Source organism: Bubalus kerabau, chromosome 10 (genome assembly GCF_029407905.1).
Source record: "Bubalus kerabau isolate K-KA32 ecotype Philippines breed swamp buffalo chromosome 10, PCC_UOA_SB_1v2, whole genome shotgun sequence".
Taxonomy (NCBI): Eukaryota; Metazoa; Chordata; class Mammalia; order Artiodactyla; family Bovidae; genus Bubalus; species Bubalus kerabau.
The window spans coordinates 18,122,308-18,140,359 of NC_073633.1; the positions used below are offsets into that span (position 1 = coordinate 18,122,308).

Consider the following 18,052-nt stretch of genomic DNA (forward strand, 5'->3'; position numbering starts at 1 on the left):
GGGTTGTGCCTCTTATTTCCTGAAGAGTTAGGGTCGGTTTTCCTAGAGAATTTTCTGCGTTCTGGTCTTGGCTGATTGCTGTTTCATAGTTTTATTTGACATGTCCTCTGGCCTCTGCACTTCTGGGGAATCTGTCGTTGTGTCAGAAGTTTGATCAGATTTGGGCTCATTATTTTGGCAAGAACATATCAGAGGTGGTGCATCTGACCAGGACACATAAATGTCCAGATAGCCCTCTTTTCCTGGAGCTGAGAGTGATCAGGGGTTGGTGTGTTGTCAACGTTTCTCCTCATGGGCTTAGAGCTGCTTGTGGTTAATGCCTGAACAAATAGCCTCGACATACATCCCTTTCCTTCTTAAAGAAAGAGGTTAGTTTCTATTACTTGCAACCAAGAACTCTGATAGATAAGTCCAAAGTACCCAGTTTGGTGCTGGAAAATGCCTGATTAAGTGCCTAACCCTGAGGTGGGAAGCTGGGAGAGGACTTTGGAGCCAGAACTGTCCGAGTTGAGGTCCTGTCTCTATGATCTGAGCAGGTTTCCTCAATTCCATCATCCGTAAAATGGGATGCTGCTGCTGATAGCAAAGTCTAGCTCACAAGGTTATAATCAGAATTAAAGTACTTACTGTTTGCAAAGCCTTTAAAACAATACCAAGCACACAGTAAGCAAGTAATTGTTAACTGATACAAGAATACCACTAATTTTTTATTTTGTTTTATCTACTAGTTCTGTTTCTTTCCTACTGCCACATCTTAACCTTATGTAATGTCACCCATTCCCATGGCTTTGGCTATCATGTTCCCTAATACCTCAATGCCAAGAACTAACTTGACTGAAAATAGTCAGCTTTGATATAATAGCCTTGTTTTTTTCCTCGGGGATTCAGGGAACCTACAATAAATGCAAGCACTGACTAAGACATACCTCAGTTTCAGAATTGATAAAAAGGCGGATGGGTGGGATTTGTGCATAGAACTGAGAGAATAAGAAATATTCTAACAACTTCCTAAGCTACACTAACTAAAACAACTCTACCCTGGAACTTAGGGACATCTTAGTTGTGACTCTTCCTCTTGATTGGCTTGATTTACATAAAGCTCTGTGACCTAGTGACAAAAATATGTGAACAGGGACCTGGGCTTTCTGCTGAGCGCTCTGGGTGCTGGAAACTGCATGCTATCAGGACTGGGGGCTAGATTTGTCCCTGCCACCCTCGGGGAACATCTGTAATGAAAAAAGAGCTCACTCTTAGATAAAAGAGGTCAGTAGACAGGGTCTCTGCCTTAAGTCCACCAAGATGAAGCTGAGAGAGCAGCCCAAGGTCTGGGTCATTGAGCGGCTGTTCCCAGGTACAAATCTGAGGGGTTTGGACACATTCTACTCTTGTATTATAGTTGCCATTAGGGAGCTCATTAGGAATTGCGATGTGAGGGCATGTGGAGAGAGTTCCATGGGTAAGAGATGGAAGAGCTGTTCTCAGCTTCCTGGTGGCAGCTCTCTAGTGCTATAGCTCCACTCAGGGATTCCCTGAAGGACAGCGATGAAGGGACATCCTCTGTCCTCTGTCCCTGAGAGTCTCCAGGCAAGAAAACAGGAGTGGGTTGCCATTCCCTTCTCCAGGGGATCTTCCCAACCCAGGGATCAAACCCACGTCTCCTTTATTGGCAGGTGAATTCTTTACCACTAAACCATCAGGATGGAGAAGACAATGGCACCCCACTCCAGTACTCTTGCCTGGAAAATCCCATGGATGGAGGAGCCTGGTAGGCTGCAGTCCATGGGGTTACTAGGAGTTGGACATGACTGAGCGACTTCACTTTACTTTTCACTTTCATGCATTGGAGAAGGAAATGGCAACCCACTCCAGTATTCTTGCCTGGAGAATCCCAGGGATGGGGGAGCCTGGTGGGCTGCCATCTATGGGGTCACATAGAGTCGGACACGACTGAAGCGACTTAGCAGCAGCAGCAGCAAGCCATCAGGAAAGCCCCTTGAGCAGGACACCTGGATGTTTATCTTGCCTGGAGGGAAAGATGGCTAGGGATTTGGATCTATGTTCTTTCATGGACATGGCTAATGGTTTGGTCAGGGACTTGGAAAGAATACAGCTGAAAATTTGATGACAAGAATGTCTGAGAAAGAGACATTTGAGTGGGCCTCTCCAAGTGGGCTCAGAAGTGAAGATATCTGAATGCCAAGTGAGTGCTCATCAAAGAGCAATCTTAGCACAGAATAATCTTAATTATCAGGTTGACCCATTCTGTGTATGTCAACAGCTCATAAACAAAATAGCCATGACAGCATGGATGGAGATTTTGCATTGACCTAGCAAATGGGCTTTCACTCTCCAAGACCAATCTGGTTGTAGTCACTTCTGAATACCCACACTACCTACAAGAGCAGAGACCAACACAGCTCTGAATATGGTACCACTATTTGGAGAGACCAGCCAAATGCCCAGTGGCAGATCAGTTATGCTGAAATGCTTCAATTTGGGGAGTACTTCTTTTTCTTCTTCTAGGGAGATATGAACATTCTGGATATGGATTTGTCTTCCCTGCCTGCAATGTTTCTGCCCATATCTGCAGACTTACTAAATATCTTATTTACTATCATGGTATTTCACAGAGCACTGCTTCTGACCAGGAAACTCATTTCACAGCTAATGAAGTGCATCCATAGGCTTTTGCTCAGAGAAGTAGCTGGTCTTACCATGTTCTCCATCATTCTAAAGCATCAAACTGGCAAGACAGGGGGGATACTATTTGGAAATCTGGACCTGGAGTCAGACAAACCTGGGTACGCATTTTGCCTTTGACATGTACAGTTGTGTAGATTGGGTAAGCTACATGTCTGTTTTCAGATAAAGTAGAGTGAACACTAAAAATATGGTAGCTATGATTATCACTCTCTTCTTGGCTTGTTCTCACTGCTATAGTATATTGTCATCACTCTTAATAGTTATAGGTCCTCCCAAAGATTCAGCTGTGTGGGTGTTCATCACAGTGATGCTCATCAGTTCAGTTCAGTTCAGTTGCTCAGTCATGTCCGACTGTTTGCAACCCCATGAATCGCAGCACGCCAGGTCTCCCTGTCCATCACCAACTCCCGGAGTTCACTGAGACTCAAGTCCATCGAGTCAGTGATGCCATCCAGCCATCTCATCCTCTGTCGTCCCCTTCTCCTCCTGCCCCCAATCCCTCCCAGCATCAGAGTCTTTTCCAATGAGTCAGCTCTTCGCATGAGGTGGCCAAAGTACTGGAGTTTCAGCTTCAGCATCATTCCCTCCAAAGAAATCCCAGGGCTGATCTCCTTCAGAATGGACTGGTTGGATCTCCTTGCAGTCCAAGGGACCCTCAAGAGTCTTCTCCAACACCACAGTTCAAAAGCATCAATTCTTCGGCGCTCAGCCTTCTTCACAGTCCAACTCTCACATCCTTACATGACTACAGGAAAAACCATAGCCTTGACTAGACGGACCTTTGTTGGCAAAGTAATGTCTCTGCTTTTGAATATGCTATCTAGGTTGGTCATAACTTTCCTTCCAAGGAGTAAGCGCATAGTAATAAGGAATTAGAGACTACCTAAATATCCATTGAGAATTGTTTACAAAATTACTATGCATCAGTTGAATAAAATACTCTATAGCTATTAATCTTCTGTTGCTGTTGTTCAGTCACTAAGTTGTGTCTGACACTTTGCAACCCCCCTGGACTGTGGCCCACCAGGCTCCTCTGTCCATGGGATTTCTCAGACAAGAATATTGGAGTGGGTTACCCTTTCCTTCTCTAGGGGATCTTCCTGACCCAGGGATTGAACCCACATGGTTAGAGGTGTACTTATTAAATAGATATTCATGATACACTATTAAGTGAAAAAGGCAAGTTATAAAATAATATATGCTGAATGATTTCATTTGAGTATTTTTTAAAAGCTATATATCATGCATACAAGTAATGCTTGAATTATATAAAGTATAATAGATTTATTTATTCTTATCTCTAGGAAATGAAAAGTTGGTTGAATTTCATTTCCCCCTTTTTCTTGTCTATATTTTCTAAATTTGTTTTCGGGACTATGCATTGCATTTATAGTGTAGAAAAAAGAACCCTCCCACCCTCACCCCCTCAAAAAAACCAGTGTTCTGAATGTAGAGCAGCAGAGGAAGAGACCAGGTGAACTTTGCATGCTCCATCCTAGACAGGCTTCTCCTACATCTGAGAGGATGCTGGCTGACTGGTCGGAAGGAGACTTCAGCCACATCATTTCTGTAACCTCCAGGGCACAGCCCTGCTTTGGCATGACTCCATCCTTTCTCTGGCAGCCCCTGGCTCCCCATAGTGACTGGGAGAGAATTTTCTTAACTCTGTCCACTGATAGGATAGGAGAAGGTCACAGCAGTTGCCTCTGGGACCAAGACCAGATGTGCCCTGTTCAGGACACCAGACAGGAATGTGGCTGCTGGGAGAAATGGGCCTGGGTCCAACACCTGGACTGCGTGTGTTGGCTGAGGTTCACAAAGGCGCAGGACTTCAGTCTGGCAGATTGGAAATATTTTTCAATGGAGCCCCAGTATTTGATGGGAGAAACAATAATATTCCTTCTCTGGATGTCAAACATCCGGATAAATAGAAGCCTTTTTTTCCACCTTCACTCTTCCCCAAGTGTTACAAAGGATGCTCTGACATAGGTTTTTGGAAGCGACTCACCTTGCTAGGGTGAAGGCCAACTCGAGCCACAGGGAATGCTTATTTTTAAAGGAGAGGGAACCATGTGGCTCGTCACAGGTTTGCTCAGAGGGCCTGGCTTCCTCAGGAGCGAAGGCGTGGGCTGGCAGGACCTGCCTTCTTGACCGGGGAGGATTCAGAGAGGGTGGTGGGTGTCCAAGCCCCTTCCCTGGCAGGAGGCTAGGGCAGGACAGGGCAGGGCTGGGGAGGGGTCTGGCAGGGAATGTGTCCCACCCAGAGCTGGGCCATGGGTGCAGCCGGAGTCGGGGGGCTGTGTAGTGGTCAGGAGAAGAGAGGGAGATTGAGGACAGACATTAGCTGAAGACCTCCCATCGTGTTCACTGAACTGGAACCCAGGGACGACCCAGCCACAGAAAGCCAATCTCACCCAGCAGCTGGGCAAATGCAGTGGACTTGGCTAAACTCAGAAACTAAATGAAGACATTCCTAACAAGTCTTCCCCCAAATATGACCGGCATTTGGGGTATCCAGTGGGGAATTTATGGGAAAGAAGGTAGAGAGAAAACACTTAAACATTTCTCAAGCTGGAAAATGAATCACGAAAACAGTCTCAACTCCTTGGGTTCTGTCGAGCAAACTCTTAACTCTGTTTAGCCAGTGACCCCTGGGCTGGGCTTTCTCTCCCCTAACTCACTGCTTATCTCCACATCACAGGCACAGCCTGCTTCCTGACCCAGGGTCACTTTGCCTGGATATCTGAACCCCTCCCTGGGGCCAGGATAAAAATACCTCCTTCCAACCCTTCATCCTGGTCCAGCTCGTCCTGAGCCAGCAGGCAGTCTGTGGGGCAGACCCACTGATCTGCCTTTTCCTCTGATGAGACATGGAGACCCTACCCATCTCAGAGTCAGGCCTTTACTCGGTAACAATCACACCTTTACAGGGAGGACCAGCACTCACTGGAGTATGCTTCTATCACAGAGGCTCAAACTGAGGGCTCAGCTGCCTTGATTTGATTGTATAAACTTGAGCCACCTCATCAGGAGTTTTTGGAAAATCTAGTACAGGGCTTCCCTGGTTGTATAGGCTGGATTCAGCCACCCCACCCCCCAACCCCCAGGCTTATATGGAAATTCTGACTCCTCTGCCAAGACTCCAATCCTGGAGCCCTCTTGATTCCATTGTCTGTCTGCCACTTCCTCTCCACCTTCATTACCTCTCCCTGGTCAAATCACCTTTCTCTCTACTGGATTACTACGATAGCCTCCTTCCTCTTTCCACTCTGGTCTCATCCAGCCTCCTCACTGCACACAGTTCCCCAGCTTAAAGCTCTTCCCTGGTCCTCCCCTGCACTCCGGCTCCTCAGAAAACCAGCCAGGATCCCCAGCCAATGACCCTGACCTCTGTCCTTGCTCACAGCTCGTCTTCACCCGGAGTCCTCTGCGCCACGGTGTGCCGCACTGGCCTTCTCTCTGAACCCACAACTTTCCTGTTTCGGGGCTACCCCGGCACTGTTCTCATTGCCTGGAACACCTCCTCACTAGGCTCTTTCATCAAGTCTGGATCTTAGGCTTTCTCTGACCATCCGAGCCGATGAAGCCCCTCACGGCATTCTCCTCTTCCCCTGTGGCACTTGCTGTCCTTGACGGTGGGTCTATGTGCCTTCACTTGCTGAATGTCTACCTTGACCACTGGACCATGTGTTCCTTTAGGGCAAAAACTATGTCTGCACTATTCATCCCGGTCTGGTATCTCCCGTGTAATAGACTCTCAGAAATATTTCTGAGTGAGTGAGTAGGTAAAGGAAAGAGAGAGACCGGGACATAGTCAGCAAAGGGGCCCAGGAGGCAGTGTGATTCAATAACAAAGGGTGTCCCTGGAGTCGGATGGTCCTTGACTGGCGTCCTAACTGTGTGATGTGGGGCAAAAAGGACTTAACCTCACTGAACCTCAGTTTCCTCATCTGTAAAATAATGATTATAATCATTTCCTTGCTGGGTAGGTTTTTTTAAAAAATCAATTTATTTATTTTACTTTATGATATTGGTTTTGCCATACATTGACTTGAATCTGCCATTGAGTATACACGTGTTCCCCATCCTGAACCCCCCTCCCCCCTCCCTCCCCATCCCATCCCTCTGGGTCATCCCAGTGCACCAGCCCTGAGCACCCTGTATCATGCATCAAACCTGGACTGGGGATTTGTTTCACATATGATATTTTACATGTTTCAATGCCATTTCCCCATATCATCCCACCCTCGCCCTCTCCCACAGAGTCCAAAAGACTATTCAATATATCTGTGTCTCTTTTGCTGTCTCACATACAGGGTTATCATTACCTTCTTTCTAAATTCCATATATATGTATTAATATACTGTATTGGTGTTTTTCTTTCTGGCTTACTTCACTCTGTATAATCGGCTCCAGTTTCATCCACCTCATTAGAACTGATTCAAATGTATTCTTTATAATGATTGAGTAATATTCCATTGTGTATATGTACCACAGCTTTCTTATCCATTCATCTGCTGATGGACATCTAGGTTGCTTCCATGTCCTGGCTATTATAAACAGTGCTGTGATGAACATTAGGGTACACATGTCTCTTTCGATTCTGGTTTCCTCAGTGTGTACGCCCAGCAGTGGGATTGCTGGGTCGTATGGCAGTTCTATTTCCAATTTTTTAAGGAATCTCCACACTGTTCTCCATAGTGGCTGTACTAGTTTGTATTCCCACCAACAGTGTAAGAGGGTTCCCTTTTCTCCACATCCTCTCCAGCATTTATTGCTTGTAGACTTTTGGATCGCAGCCATTCTGACTGGCGTGAAATGGTACCTCATTGTGGTTTTGATTTGCATTTCTCTGATAATGAGTGATGTTGAGCATCTTTTCATGTATTTGTTAGCCATCTGTATGTCTTCTTTGGAGAAATGTCTATTTAGTTCTTTGGCCCACTTTTTGACTGGGTCTTTTATTTTTCTGGAATTGAGCTGCAGGAGTTGTTTATATATTTTTGAGATGAATTCTTTGTCCATTGCTTTGTTTGCTATTGTTTTCTCCCATTCTGAAGGCTGTCTTTTCACCTTGCTTATAGTTTCCTTTGTTGTGCAGAAGCTTTAATTTTAACTAGATCCTACTTGTTTATTTTTGCTTTTATTTCCAATATTCTGGGAGGTGGGTCATAGAGGATCCTGCTGTGGTTTATGTCGGAGAGTGTTTTGCCTATGTTTTCCTCTAGGGGTTTAATAGTTTCTGGTCTTATGTTTAGATATTTAATCCATTTTGAGTTTATTTTTGTGTATGGTGTTAGAAAGTATTCTAGTTTCATTCTTTTAAAGTGGTTGACCAGTTTTCCCAGCATCACTTGTTAAAGAGATTGTCTTTTGTCCTTGTATATTCTTGCCTCCTTTATCAAAGATAAGGTGTCCATAGGTGTGTGGATTTATCTCTGGGCTTTCTATTTTGTTCCATTGATCTATATTTCTGTCTTTGTGCCAGTACCGTACTGTCTTGATGACTGTGGCTTTGTAGTAGAGACTGAAGTCAAGAGGGTTGATTCCTCTAGTTCCATTCTTCTTTCTCAAGATTGCTTTGGCTATTCGAGGTTTTTTGTATTTCCATACAAATTGTGAAATTATTTGTTCTAGCTCTGTGAAGAATACCGTTGGTAGCTTGATAGGGATTGCATTAAATCTATAGATTGCTTTGGGTAGTATCCTCATTTTCACTATATTGATTCTTCTGATCCATGAACATGGTATATTTCTCCATCTATTTGTGTCCTCTTTGATTCTTTCACCAGTGTTTTATAGTTTTCTATATATAGGTCTTTTGTTTCTTTAGGTAGATATATTCCTAAGTATTTTATTATTTTCATTGCAATGGTGAATGGAATTGTTTGCTTAATTTCTCTTTCTGATTTCTCATTGTTAGTGTATAGGAATGCAAGGGATTTCTGTGTGTTAATTTTATATCCTGCAACTTTACTATATTCATTGATTAGCTCTAGTAATTTTCTGGTGGAGTCTTTAGGGTTTTCTATGTAGAGGATCATGTCATCTGCAAAGAGTGAGAGTTTTACTTCTTCTTTTCCAATCTGGATTCCTTTTATTTCTTTTTCTGCTCTGATTGCTGTGGCCAAAACTTCCAAAACTATGTTGAATAGTAGTGGTGAGAGTGGGCACCCTTGTCTTGTTCCTGACTTCAGGGGAAATGCTTTCAATTTTTCACCATTGAGGATAATGTCTGCTGAGGGTTTGTCATATATAGCTTTTATTATGTTGAGGTATGTTCCTTCTATTCCTGCTTTCTGGAGGATTTTTATCATAAATAGATGTTGAATTTTGTCAAAGGCTTTCTCTGCATTGATTGAGATAATCATATGGTTTTTATCTTTCAATTTGTTAATGTGGAGTATTACATTGGTTGATTTGCGTATATTGAAGAATCCTTGCATCCCTGGGATAAAGCCCACTTGGTCATGATGTATGATCTTTTTAATATGTTGTTGGATTCTGTTTGCTAGAATTTTGTTAAGGATTTTTACATCTATGTTCATCAGTGATATTGGCCTGTAGTTTTCTTTTTTTTTATGGCATCTTTGTCAGGTTTTGGTATTAGGGTGATGGTGGCCTCATAGAATGAGTTTGGAAGTTTACCTTCCTTTGCAATTTTCTGGAAGAGTTTGAGTAGGATAGGTGTTAGTTCTTCTCTAAATTTTTGGTAGAATTCAGCTGTGAAGCCGTCTGGTCCTGGGCTTTTGTTTGCTGGAAGAGTTCTGATTACAGTTTCAATTTCCATGCTTGTGATGGGTCTGTTAAGATTTTCTATTTCTTCCTGGTTGAGTTTTGGAAAGTTGTACTTTTCTAAGAATTTGTCCATTTCTTCCAAGTTGTCCATTTTATTTGCATATAGTTTCTTTGCTGGGTAGTTTTGAAAGTTAATGTATTTAGAGAGTCTGATGCACATGCCTGGCAATAAACAGGCCTATTTATCCAAAAGACCCCACATATTGAAAGTATGTGTGCATGAATGGTCAGTCACTTCAGTTGTGTCTGACTCTTTGAGATCCTATGGATTGTGGCCTGCCAGGCTCCTCTCTCCATGGGATTTTCTAGGCAAGAATAGTGGAGTGGTTTGCCACGCCCTCTTCCAGGGGATTTTCTCCGCCCAGGGACTGAACTGGAATCACCTGCATTTGCAGGCAGATTCTTTACCTACTGAGCCCCCTGGGCAGCCATATTAAAAGCATATGTATATATAAATAGGTAGACAGCAAGGGCCTACTGTATAGCACAGGGAACTGTATTCAATATCTTGTAATAATAGACAAGAATCTGAAAAAGAATATATATATATTTATATGAAACTGAATTACTTTGCTATATAACTGAAACATTGTAAATCAACTATACTTCAATTAAAACAAAAGAAAATATTGAGTGGGCCAGACCTGAGCCAGGGCCAAGGGTCTCCACAGTCTCTGCACTCAAGGAAGATGCCATTTAGAGGTTCTGTAAATCTCAGCTATTCATAGTAATAGTCCTACTGCTATTACTACTAATAAACAGAATGTTAGGAAATTCTCTAGCCAGAGTGAATGAGCCAAGCCCCATGGAAGCCCGCCTGGGAAAACCAGGATATGAGAGAAGGGAACAGGGTGTGAAGAAAAAATACAGGAGCGAGTGTGTGGTTTACTATAAATCGTCCTTTGATCTTTCTTTCATAGTTGGCTTAGATTTTCCATTTAACCGAATTCAAGAATTCTGTGACTAAAGTATTCATTCACTGAATGGATATTTGTGTGTGTGTGTACCTATGTATATAAATTCAGGAGGGAGAGATTCAGAGGTGAAATTGATGTAGTCTTTGCCCTCAAGAGGCTTACAGAGGAACATGATATGCACAAAATATCCTAATACAAGGTTGACTTAGAAGAGACACAGAGGAAGGCCAATGGAGATTCAGACAGAAGCAATAGGCTTCATGGGGAGTTTGGCATTTGAATAGACTTAAAGACACATGAGTGAGAGAAGGAAGGAAGAAGCATGATACAGGGAGAGAAATACAGAACATGAAGTCAGATGACCTGTTTTCAAACCCTGGCTTACAATTTGCACCTACAAGAGTTGGTTTCCCTGACCCTCAGTTTTCTCATCTGTGAAATGGGGATAATACTTCCACATTATTGTGATTGTTTTGTGTGATCATCTTCACATACACCCACACACTGGTTTCCATAGCGACGTCAGAGCCATGGGGCTGAGAAACACCTCCCGAGGTTCCGATGAGTTCACCAGTGAGCTCGTCCTCACTGCTCTCCTCCCTGCAGGGGACACTCAATTCCTTAGGCCTGGAAGGCATGTGGTCAGTGATGATGTTTGGAGAAGGTGATGGCGGTGGGTGCCACATCCTGCCACTTAATCCACCTGAGATAGAAACAGCACTTCCCGAAATCCCAACCCACTCCCATTCCCATAGGGAGGCCTTTCAGGAACTCTGGGCTGGGCCCAGCATCCAAGCCAGCTTGAGCCACGAGCCCAGGTTGCGAAGATCCCAAAGGGCTGAAGTCGGACATGGCAGAAACCAGCCGGCTCTTCACCCAAACTGTTTCCTCGTCTTCCTGGGCTCACAGCAGACTCCATCCTTGTAGCTGGGTGAGGCCGTGCAGCATAGTAGTAATCAATGCCAGGTGATACATGTGTCTTCTTTCCAGATCTGACCAGTAAAACCCTTCTATACTCTTTCCCTGGGTCATCTGACGGTGATCCCCCAGCATGAATTTGGAAGCTGCTTTAAAGATGACACAGCTGCCACCAGCCGAAGTCTCTGACTGCCTGGAGGATGGCCCCGTCCCCACTCGCCACCCTTGAACTCCAATTAGGACCGCCCTGAACTGTTAGATGAGACATGAAATAAACTTCCTATTTATCCATTATACGTCGGGGCCTGTTTTCGACAGCAGCTATGCCTTACTAATACACCAGCATAGGGTCTCTCCTACCTGAGGAGGACCAAAGCAGGAAGGGCTGAAGGAGCAGCTTTCCATCGACGTCCTTGAAGAAGGCAGGATGTTGTGACCGTGGTGCCTGCATATGAAGTGCAACCTCTGTGGGGTGTAAATGGAGTTGAGGGTTAGGAGTCAGGCATAGTAAGGTCAGACATAAAGGGGGGTGGGTCACAGGGGCTATTGAAAGCAGTGCAGTTGGGCCTAGCTTGTTCCCATGAGTTGAGCTGATTTGAAGGTTGCAGCCGTTGCTCTTGTAGTTGGGTCTGCCTCACCCCTGGCTTATACCTCCTGCCCTGGCCCCAACCCCTGCCTCAAGCCCAGGGCTTGGTCACTGGGATCCCCTGTTATCCCCCTGGGCCCTGACTGGTACCCAGTGTGCAGCCTCATGGTCCAATCTGTTTTCCAGATGAGGAAAAGCAGACCCAGAAAAATGAAGGGACTAATTCATAAAGCCCAGATTGATCTTTCCACCTGGCCTTGGCCAGCGAGCACAATTTCCAGCAAAGTCCTGCCTCTTTAATGCCCTGGCCAGAGTCTCCCCAAAGGACGGCTTCTGGCAAGCTGGATTTCCAAGCCTGGCCATTGAGAATGAAAAGGAGCTGGTTTCTTCTGGTCCCAAAGATAAACAAGCTGGTCAGTTTTCTGTCAGTCCCAAGACAGCTCTCTCCTGCCCTGGAGCCAGGCAGACACTGGGCAGTCTGTGTGCAGGGCCGAGGCTGCAGCACCCACCGGCTTGTAACGGCTTCGCAACTTCTCGGAGGGAGCTGGCATCCACTCAGACCGCTCGGGAGGGAGGAGAGGATGCTGAAGACAGAACTGTGCTTCTCGTAAAGGTCTGTCCTAAAAATAAAGACAGAGTTAACCTAGTGAGGGTCTGCAGGGATGTTGGTCTGAGTAGAGAAGTGGATTAGTCTGAATTCTCTGGTTAAACAGAGCTAATAGAATATATATATTATAGATATCTATATGCAAATGGTCTTCTTGTTTCTTATTTCTTTGGCTGTTATGGGTCTTAGTTGCAGCACTTGGGATCTCCAATCTTGGTGTGGCATGTGGAATCTTATAGTTGAAGCACCCAGGATCTAGTTCCCTAACCAGGGATCGAACCTGGGGCCTCCTGCATTGGGAGCTTGGAGTCTCAGCCACTGTAGCACCAGGGAAGTCCCTACATACATATGTTTATTCAACATATTCATGTAGATATATATAGCATATACTTTGACTATGTAATATACCTGGGCTTCCCAGGTGGCGCTAGTGGTAAAGAACCTGCCTGCCAATGTAGGAGACGCAGGTTCCTGGGTTGGGAACATCCCCTGGAGAAGGAAATGGCAACCCACTCTAGTATTCTTGCCTAGGGAATCCCATGGACAGAGGAGTCTGGCGGGCTATAGTCCATGGGATCATAAAGCGTCGGACACGACTGAAGCAACTTAGCACTACGTAGTTACATGTAGATATAGAACATCCATCTGTATGCCTGGTAGCTCAGCTGGTAAAGGATCTGCCTGCAGTGAAGGAGACCCTGGTTTGATTCCTAAGTTGGGAAGATCCGCTGGAAAAGGGATAGGCTACCCACTCCAGTATTCTTGGGCTTCCCTGGTGGCTCAGCTGGTAAAGAATCTGCCTGCAATGCGGGAGACCTGGGTTGGATCCCTGGGTTGGCAAGATCCCCTAGAGAAGGGAACAGCTACCCACTCCAATATTCTGAACTGTATAGTCCATGGGGGTTACAAAGAGTCAGACACGGCTGAGCAACTTTCACTTTCACTTCACTCACTTCATAAACATATAGCATACATAGATATATACACACTGATATACATATACAGCTATACATATGTATAATAAGGAATTGGTTCATGCGGTATGGAAGCTGAGAAATCCCGTGATCTGCAGTCAGCAAGCTGGAGACCCTGGAAATCCCAAGGTATAATTCCAGTCTAAAAGGTTTGAGAACTGAGAGATAGCCAGTGGTATAAGCATGGGTTTGAGTTCAAAGGCAGGAGAAGATCAGTGTCCCACTTAAAAAAAAAAAAAATATATATATATATATAGTAGAAGCCAATCACAATATTGTAAAGCAATTATCCTCCAATTAAAAATACATTTTTAAGAGGATTAAAAATAAATTTTTAAGAAGATAATTGCTTTACGATATTATGTTGGTTCCTGCCATACATCTATATGAATGAGCCTATGTACCCCACCACTTGAACCTTCCTCCTACCGCTCACCCCATCTTGCCCCTCTAGGTTATCACAGAGCACCAGTTTTGTTTTTTTAAATGAACTTATTTATTTTAATTGGAGGCTAATTACTTTACCATATTGTGGTTTTTGCCACACATTGACATGAATCAGCCATGGGTGTACATGTGTCCCCCCCATCCTGAACCCCCCTCCCACCTCCCTCCCCATCCCATCCCTCTTGGTTGTCCAGCGCACTGGCTTTGAGTGTCCTGGTTCATGCATCAAACTTGGACTGGTAATCTATTTCATATATGGTAATATACATGTTTCAATGCTGTTCTCTCAAATCATCCCACCCTTGCCTTCTCCCATGGAGTCCAAAAGTCTGTTCTTTATATCTGTGTTTCTTTCGCTGTCTCACATATAGGGTCATCATTACCATCTTTCTAAATTCCATATATATACGTTAATATACTATATTGGTACTTTTCTTTCTGGCTTACTTCACTCTGTATAATAGGCTCCAGTTTCATCCACCTCATTAGAACTGATTTAAATGTGTTCTTTTTAATAGCTGAGCAATATTCCATTGTGTATATGTACCACAGCTTTCTTATCCATTCATCTGCTGATGAACATCTGGGTTGCTTCCATGTCCTGACTATTGTAAACAGTGCTGTGATGAACATTGGTGTCTCTTTCAGTTTTGGTTTCTTCGGTGTATATGCCCACCAGTGGGATTGCTGGGTTGTATGGCAGTTCTGTTTCCAGTTTTTTAAGGAATCTCCACACTGTTCTCCATAGCGGCTGTACTAGTTTTCATTTGCACCAACAGTGTAAAAGTGGAGAGGGTTCCCTTTTCTCCACACCCTCTCCAGCATTTATTGTTTGTAGACTTTTTGATAGCAGCCATTCTGATCAGCGTGAGATGGTACCTCATTGTGGTTTTGAGTTGCATTTCTCTGATAATGAGTGATGTTGAGCATCTTTTCATGTGTTTGTTAGCCGTCTGTATGAAAGAGCACCAGTTTGAGTTGCCTGAATCATACAACAAATTCCCACTGGCTGTCTATTCTACATTCAGTTCAGTCGCTCCGTCTTTGCAACCCCATGGACTGCAGCACGCCAGGTTTCCCTGTCCATCACCGACTCCTGGAGCTTACTCAGACTCATGTCCATAGAGTCGGTGATGCCAGCCAACCATCTCATCCTCTGTCGGCCCCTTTGGTTTCCATGCTACTCTTTCCATTCGTCCCAGCCTCTCCTTCCCTCACTGTGTCTACAAGTTTGTTCTTTGTGTCTGCATCTCCATTGCTGCCCTGCAGATAGGTTCATCAGTACCATTTTTCTAGATTCCATATATATGCATTAATATATGGTATTTGTTTTTCTCTTTCTGACTTACTTCACTCTGTATAATATGCTCTAGGTTCATCCATCTTAATAGAATGGACTCAAATGCATTCCTGTTAATGGCTAAATAACATTCCATTGTATAGTCCTACTTACATACAGGCAGAGAGAGCAAATTCTCCCTTAGTCTGCCTTTTTGTTCTATTCAGGTCTCCCAGGGATTGGATGAGGTCCACACACGTTGAGGACGGCTTTACTAGTTGTACTCATTCAAATGGTAATCGCATCTGGAAATACCCTCCCAGAATAATGTTTAACCAAATATCTGACACCCCGTGGCCTGGTCAAGCTGAGACATAAAATTAACATCATAAGAAGGGATGGAACCACACAGAGGTTCCTGACTAGGGTAACCAGACTAACCAAAGGGTGCAAAGCAAGCCTTCTCCTAAGGAAATCTGCTTGCCAATAAGATCAAAGCTTTCAGCTTCTGATCAATCTATTAGGTTAAGGAAGGTTCTGAGGAACCAACAACTAGATGCAAATCTAGTTAAACAACAGAAAGAACATATTGATTTTTGTACCTGGAAATTTTAGAAGTGTGAGGTTCAGACAAAGCTTCATCCAGTGGTTCAAATATGGCACTAAGAATCCAGTTTCTTTCTGTCTCTCTTCTCTGCCTTCCATGGAATCATTGGGTTGTCTGAATTAGCAAGAAAGAACTACAGGCTGTCTACTGAAATTTGAATTTCAGATTAACAATGAATTTTTTTTTTTAGTATAAATATGTCTCATGCAACATTTGGGACCTATTTATACTAAAAATTATTTGTTGTTTATCTGAAATTCAAATTCCTCAGGGTGTCTTATATTTTATCAGACAACCCTATCCTAAGCCTTGTCTCTCTGTCTCCCACCCCCCGCCCCAGCTTTGTTTGGTAGCTCCTATAAATAAGAGGGGACTGTTCTTTTCCAGAGCCTTAAGCAAACACCTCCTTGTATCTTCTTGGCCTGAAATGCCTGTTTCTGAACCAGTTTCTTTTCTGTGGCTGGGGAATAAGATAAACTGATGGGCTTAGTGAGGAGGCCAGAGATCTTTTGGGAAAGAAGAGGAAAACAGATGTTTTGGTGGCACCCAACAGATGTCTGCTACATTGGACTTATCAGTCACAGAATCCAAATTCCTCAAGTTTGGATGGGAGCCTACAGATCACTTAGTCCAACCTGTGTTGTGATGCCTGAAACCCCCCACAATATCCTAGTCTTTATGTTCATATCTCTATTGACAGGGAACTCACTTTCCTCCATGGAGCTCCTTCCATCAACAGCCTTGCCTGTTGGAAAGTTCTAGCTGAAATCTTTCTTTTCTTGCATCTTCCATTCATTGATTTCAGTGCTAACTAAAGGTATTTACAGGACAATTTTCTTTTTCTTTTGACTGTGCTGGGTCTTCATTGCTTTGCAGGCTTTTCTCTTGCCGAGACCACAAGCTACTCTTCATTGCAGCGCTCAGGCTTCTCATTGCAGGGCCTTCTGTTGTTGGGGAGCATGGGCTCTTGGGTGTGTGGGCTTCAGTACTTGCAGCACATGGGCTCAGTAGTTACGGTTCCTGGGCTCTAGAGGACAGGCTCAGTAGTTGTGGCTCAGGGACTTAGTTGCTCTGCAGCATGTGAAATCTTTCTGAACCATGGATCGACCCCACATCTCCTGCATTAACAGGCAGATTGTTTACCACTGAACCACCCGGGAAGCCCTAAAGGGCAATTTTCTAACCAACTTGGAGTGAGTGAGTACCTAGTATGCACCATGAACTTGGCTGTGAGTTTTCGCATTTCATCTCATTTCATCCTCCCAACACCCTGGAAAGCTAGTCCTTTCTGGTGGATACAGAAACTTGCAACTTAAGCCCCTTGCCCTGATCACACAGCTAGTGGCCTAGCTGGATTTGCTCACACCTTAGCCCTGGTGTGCCCAGAGGAAACTTAGCCCTGGTGTCCCACCCACCTGCCCCTCCATGAGGATGAGGAACCTACAGCCTTTCACATACTTGATGGCAGTGTTGCAGTTCCCTTGTTCTCTCAGGACCTTGTTTTCAGGGACTCTCGCTCCTTAAAGCTGGTATCCCAGGCAGAACACGGGGCTCAGATGTGGTCAAGGGTGAAAGAGTTGCAGAGGAGGAGGTGCAAGTAGTCCAGAGAGCTTCATATACAAACCATTCATTGGTTGATTCCATTCACTTGTCAACAGAAGCTGAGTGCCTGGTGTATGTACACACCCTGTGAGGCATGGAGGATGAGGACAGAAAGAGTGAAAAAAGAGAGAGGGAAAGTGAGAGAGAAGATATGGTCTATAGCAGGAAGGAGCTCATGGCCTAGAATGGGAAACAGATGTGAAATCAACAATTACAATAAAATGTGATATATACATACTTGACTGGATCAGCATGGATAGAACGCTATGGCTCTGGTCATGGGAAGTCAAGGGGAAAGGCGCCCTCCAGGCAGGAGGAGGAGCCTAGGCAAAGCACAGGATGGTGAGTTCCTGCCTCAGAAGGTGAAGGGAGACCCTAGATGGGAAAGTACTTGGTTGAAAGACCACTGTGTACATAAACCAGTGGGATTCTAACAATACGAAGGAGTTTTACTCCTGGCCTGGGCCTGCCTTCTTGAAAGCCCATACTGCTTCTGCAGGAAACTCTCTCTGTGCATTTTGATAAATTGGAGATTTATTCCCACAGAGGAAACTGGGTTTTGGCATTTAAAAACATCATAAATGGGCCAAGGACACAGGCAGTTCACACAAAAG

The 18,052-nt window shown here is 44.4% G+C and overlaps 1 protein-coding gene across 47 annotated transcripts in view; it reads left to right on the forward strand.

The window, feature by feature from the left end:
• Positions 1-18,052, forward strand: part of LOC129620936 (uncharacterized) — a 97,746-nt gene that overhangs the window by 10,277 nt on the left and 69,417 nt on the right. For 13 of the 47 annotated variants that reach the window (XR_008698931.1, XR_008698923.1, XR_008698915.1 and 10 more), the window contains one exon: positions 11,409-11,630. The exons of 22 other annotated variants lie outside the window; for them this stretch is intronic. The gene's annotated coding sequence lies outside the window, so the exon portion shown is untranslated. Of the gene's footprint in view, positions 1-1,670; positions 3,658-11,384; positions 11,631-18,052 lie in introns of those variants that run through there. 12 more of the 47 variants (XR_008698932.1, XR_008698906.1, XR_008698910.1 and 9 more) reach the window with 3 other exon arrangements.